The sequence below is a fragment of the Mus musculus genome, chromosome 18 (assembly GCF_000001635.26).
Source record: "Mus musculus strain C57BL/6J chromosome 18, GRCm38.p6 C57BL/6J".
NCBI lineage: Eukaryota > Metazoa > Chordata > Mammalia > Rodentia > Muridae > Mus > Mus musculus.
Window position 1 is genome coordinate 62955255 of NC_000084.6, and position 6000 is coordinate 62961254.

The following is a 6000-nucleotide window of genomic DNA, read 5'->3' on the forward strand; positions in this document are numbered from 1 at the left end:
ACTCCCAATCATGAATGTCAAAGCATAGCGCCAGCCTTCTTTTCTTCCTGAGGCGCTTGCTGGTAAGCGTCAGAAAAGTCCCTGGAGTTGACAGTAAAGAGTTCAAACTGCCCCCGCCCATCAATCTCCAAAGAAAACTCATGGAGTCTCCTCTCCAGTCACCACAGAACAAAGGGTCCATTTTCTCAGACATGGGGCAATTCAGCAGTGCCCAACATAAAGAGCCACAACCAGGGTTGCTGGCATTCCTGAATGCCATGGTGGCCTGCAGAAACAGCCTGTGGGTCTTGTGGATTCTGCTTGGAGAAGAAACTTCAGGAAAAGAACCAATTGGTATTCTACCATCTCTCCCAACTTAGCCCGAATGCACGATTTTCATGCCACTGCACAAAGACCATGCAATGTTTTGTTGTGAATACTGCCTTCCATCCCTACAAGATTTGAGATACATGACACTGAGACTCAGAAACCAAGAAGGAATCTAGTCAGGCATCAGGTACTATCGCAGTGGAAAATGGAGAGGAAAGTTGGATGGAGATAGAGCAGAGCCCATGCAGTGCCCCACACAGGTGTCCCCCCCAGGCTTTACATAGACACCTGAGCTTTTACGGGTCCAAACAGCTCCCACAAGGCTATGTCTGCAGAAAGAACAAATAAAGACAGTTTAGGTAAATGCATTCCACAGATATCTAGATTCTAGAGAAAATTCATGAGCACATGTCCTGGAAAAAAAAATCCCGAACAGAAGGCCAGAGTGTCACTGGCTTGCAGCACAATCACCAATGATGAAGATAGCTCCTTTTTAGTCATTATCCCACTTCGTTCATGGTTCGACTGAAAGAAATAATAGTATTTTAGGGGAAAAAACCATACGGGAGGCTGTGGCCTCTGACTTCTCCACCACTGGGATATGATCAGATCAACAAGTTAGACTGAGTTAAATTTCAAAAGAACCTAACAGAAGTGATGTACCTCCGAAGACATGAACTCAGACACACTGTCTTAGTTGCAGTTTCTATTGCTGTTATGAAACAATATGGCCAAAATCCAAGTTGGGGAGGAAAGAGTTTACTTGGCTTATGCTTTCACATCACTGCTCATCATTAAAGAAAGGCAGGACAGGAGCTTACGCAGGGCAGGAACCTGGAAGCAGGAATTGATTGGAAAGCCAAGGAAGGATGCTGCTCATTATCTTGTTCCTCCTTGTTTGCTCAGCCTGCTTTCTTATAGAACCCAGGGCCACCAGCCCAGGGATGAAGCCACCCACAATGGGCCAGGCCTTCCCTCCTCAATAACTAAAGTTTTTAAATGCCTTACAGGCTTGCCTATAGCTGGATATTTTGGAGGCATTTTCTTTTTTTCTGTCTGCTTTGTTTTGTTTTTGAGACAAGGTTGCTCTGTGTAGCCCTGGCTGTCCTGGAATTTACCCTGTAGACCAAGTTGACGGAAAACTACATAGCAGCAGTGTGTACTCACACATCTGTGCCCAGCCTCCTCCTGCAGGTAGACGTCCTAGCGAGTGGATTCTCTTTCACAAAGCAACCCATGTCTGTTCTCTGTTTCTGGTCTCTACTTACGTGGACTCCGTAACCCTACACTCTCTGAAACACCACTGGAGTGATTTGACCCCTTCCTGTGAGCCACTGAACTGCTATTGGACACCAAGGGAGTTTGCGAGTGCAGAGGGTATCCTGACTGTCCTGGCTCAGCACTGGCTCAGCATTGGCTTCCTGCTTCAGTGGCAATGGACACTTATGCCCATGCCCAACCAATAGGGAGCTGCTGCAGACTTTTTCTCATTCAGTCTAAATAAATACACCAAACAATCACGGAGGGATGCAGCTCAGTAGTAGAGTGCTTAACCAACAAGTATGAAATTCTTCTGGATTCAATCCCCAGAAGCAGGAAAAATAAATCCACTGATGCCTATCAAGTTGAGGGTGCATTTAGCTTGATGGGCCAGCAAGATGGCTCAGTATAATGATCTTGCCGCCAAGCCTGTTGATCTGAATTTGATCCTAGGACCTGCATGATAGAAGAAGAGAACCAACAGATTTTCACCAGCAGACATACCATGAGTGTGCATATCATGGTAGGTGCACACCCATACCTATTAACTACATAAAAGCAATGCGTATTTTAAAATCAATGACACAGGGTTCACCAGGAATTTGTTTTTTCCGAGAGGACTTTAGGGCCAGAAGACCTCTTCTAGTGGTCCTCAACATTCCTAATTCCTTTAATATAGTTCCTTGAGTTTCGGTGACACCCAGCCATAAAATCATTTTCATCATTAATTCATAACTGTACTTCTGATACCATTATGAAGTGTAATGTAAATATCTGTGTTTTTTCAATGGTTTTAGGTGACCCCTGTGAAAGTGTCATTTGATACCCCCAAAGGGTCATGACCCATAGGTTGAGAACTGCTGGCCTAGTCTTTCTGCAGCTAATGGGACAACCTGAGTAAGAAATTCAAATTGAAAGAAATCTTCAGAAGACCAAAGTTAGGGTGAACATGAGTCTGCCTAAAGGTTCTTTGCAAACCATCTTCCTGTCTAAGCAAGCAGGTCAGAGTCTCACAGGCTGGGAGTGGTGTGGCAGAAACTTCCCTGGGATTGGAGACAGAGGTTCAAACACTGTCTCCTCAGAAAGAAAAAGAGGCTGTGAATTGACAACTGGTGGAAAAATCAGAAGGAACCGGCTACTGTTCTTTTTTATTTATTTATTTATGTGCACTGTCCAGTCAGGCATGGGACACAGTCAAGAGCAGGACGCTGGACTCCGTTACAAGTTGGTCTTGGTGTGTGTGTGTGTGTGTGTGTGTGTGTGTGTGTGTGTGTGTGTGTGTGTGTATTCCCTCACCAATACCATAATTCAAGAGAATGGGTCTCTTGTTGAAATCTGAAATTCCTCAGGTGAAAGGCTTTGGATGGGAACAGGTGCTGCCCATTCTGGCTCTCCAGCCGAGAAGGAAGCGTTAACGCCTTGAAAGCAATGATCTTGAACATGTTTCAAACTCAGCAGCTTTGATTCAGCAAATGCATCAGTTACAAACAAGGAGATGCTAAACCTCTTTCAGTGATGTCTGTTTCTGGGGGCGGGGAGGAGCAGTGCAGTGGGCAAATGTATAAAGCCCGAGTTATTCAGCATCATGAGCCAGATCCTGGATTGTAAGAACAAATTGAGATGTCTTGGAGCACAATAAAAGGCACACATCAATAGAAAAAATAAATAAGAGACTTTAAAAGACATTGCTTTCCAAAATATATGGCATTTTATAGTGGTCCCTTCCATGACTGCTGTTTATTTATCATGAAAAGCACTGAGTGATGTCACACGGAGTTTTATAAACATGGAAGTTCAGGCTTTCAGGGAAGGTTTCCTAAAAGAGAAGAGACCATTCTGGTTCCTCCCACCAACGCTTTCAAGAGTCAAGAAAACCCCGGTGTGACAAAGTACATTGTCTAAAGAACCTTCTGGGAGTCTATCCTTGCACACTCCCATATCCATAGCAAATTCTAGGCAACCACAATGTTTCCTTATTAGCCTGGAACTAAATGGCAGGAAACATCCCGGAGAAGCAGTGACTCTTCGGAACCTCGTGCCAACTTAAACCTGAGCAGGCAGATCTGTGAAGCTCATTTCTTAATACTTTGAGAAATTCCACTGAAATGAGAGATAACACACTTGAAAGGCAAGCACTTTTTTTTTGCATCAATAAATAAAACATCAAAGTGATTTTTTTGTGTGCCAGAAATCCAAGGAAGTTGTGTGCATTTTCAGCATAAATAGGTAGGGCATATGATCAGCCCTGTTTAAACCCAGCAATCCTTCCTGCCCCTGAGCGAGCTCTCTCCGAGGGAACAACACAGACACAGAAACTGCGCCTTCCACTAGACCCATTTTTTTCACTTAAAGGGTCTAAGATTTTGATCATTTTTCCAGACCTTGTGAGCTGATATGTTAACTTTTCCATTTTAATTCACTTGAGAAACTACCAGGATTTTAGAGAAAATGGTAGTGATTGAAATAATTAGGAACCGAATAGAAATTAGGAACTCGACGTACATCTAAGAAGGATAATGGTGCCCCCCCCCTGGCTTCAGGCTGTATAAGGAGGTGGAAGAATCACAGACCTTGCCCTAAAGATGGTTTCTCCCTGGTTGCTCTCTCCAAAAAGGTCTGGCAGAGCCGAGTCAATTTCCCCCATTTTTAAGTAGAATATCTTTCCTGCTTGGTACATTTAGCTTTCTAGACAAGAAGTAGAGGCAAGCATTGACCAGTCAGTTAAGACACTTGCGTTGAGCCTAACAATCGACCTGAGCTCTATCCCCCAAGCCCTCACAGTAGAAGGAGAGAACCAACTGGCTCCTGCAAAGCTATCTTCTGAGTTCTATAGTGTACTATGGTGCACACACACACACACACACACACAAACACACACACACACAAACACACAAACACACACACACAAACACACACACACACAAACACACATACAAACACACACACAAACACACACACACACACAAACACACACACACACAAACACACACACACACAAACACACACACACATACACACACACACATAGTGAAAAAGAAGCAAAGCAAACAGACCTGTGTGGATTTGTGCTCCCCCACTACATGTGAGTCCTTGTGGAAGTCCTTACCATCTCTACACTCGGCTTCCTGACTTACAAACTGAGAATGAAGGGGCCCAGAAAGAAGGCTCAGCTGGTGAAATGCTTGCTTGCTGTACAACCATGGGGACCTTATTCCAGATACCCAGTGGCATACACATGTAACTCCAGCACTTAAAGGAGGAGACTATAGGATCCTGGGGGCTTCCTGGGTGTGCCCGTCTAGCTAGACCCATGGACATCAGGTTCAGTGGAGGGAGGAGAATGACAAAGCTACCTGCACATACATGTAAAATTCTGTGCCCACCGGTATCAGAGCACCTGGGTAGTTTGCTGCAGGTTCATGATTCTGCACTCTGTTTAGGCCTCTGAACATACTTTTCAATGGGATTTCCCCAGGAGACACCTATGGACTCACAAGTTGAGAGAGAGAGAGAGTCATGGTTAGTCTCTAAGCATCTGCCACCAGTGAAGGTTCATGTCCTATCTTGCACCATCCCATGTGTGAGACTGAGAGAGGCCGAATGGGAGATCAAAGAGGGTGAGCATGCTGGCTTGTCTTCACAGGGTTGTCTCTGAGTAGTGATAAGGGAACATCAATTAAGGCTCTCTGTGAATCCTGGTATATGTTTCCATGAAAGAGTGGCATACAGTTAGACTTACATAAAAACAATGCCTATGTGTAATTTACCTGTCTGAAAAACACACAGTGTAGATTGGTTATTTTAACCATCTTCAAGAGTACAATTCCATGAAACACAGTACTTCACCATTTCACACAATCATCTCTATTATCTACTTTGGGAGCATTCCATCACACACAATGTCCTCTTTAAAAAGTTCCTCTTGGAGCCATTGGGATCGATCACTGGTTAAGAAGGTTTGGTGTTCATACAGGGAAACGAAGTTTGATTTCCAGCACCTATGACTGGAAGCTCATATCTGTCTGTAACAATAGCTTCAAAGGATCCAACAGCCTCTTCTAGTCTCCTTGGATGCCTACATGTAAGTGAGACATGTACATAGGCACACAAAGTATACACACACACACACACACACACACACACACCAGCAACCACCAATTTGCTTTCTGTCTCTGAATTTGCCTGTTCTAGATTATTTTGTCTTGTCTTGAACTTCTATCCTTTTTTGAATGAATAACATAACTTGTGTTGATCTTTTCTGGAGGGGAAGACCCCGGATGCTGAAACTACCCTGGTCTGAAAATCTGAGACCTTGCTAACCCTCTAAATTAATTTTTATAAACACATTTTATTGCATTGCAGAAGTGTGGTCTGTTCTTATATTTACAAAAGTCCTTGGATGCCTCAAAGATAAGTCTGCTTACTTAACAA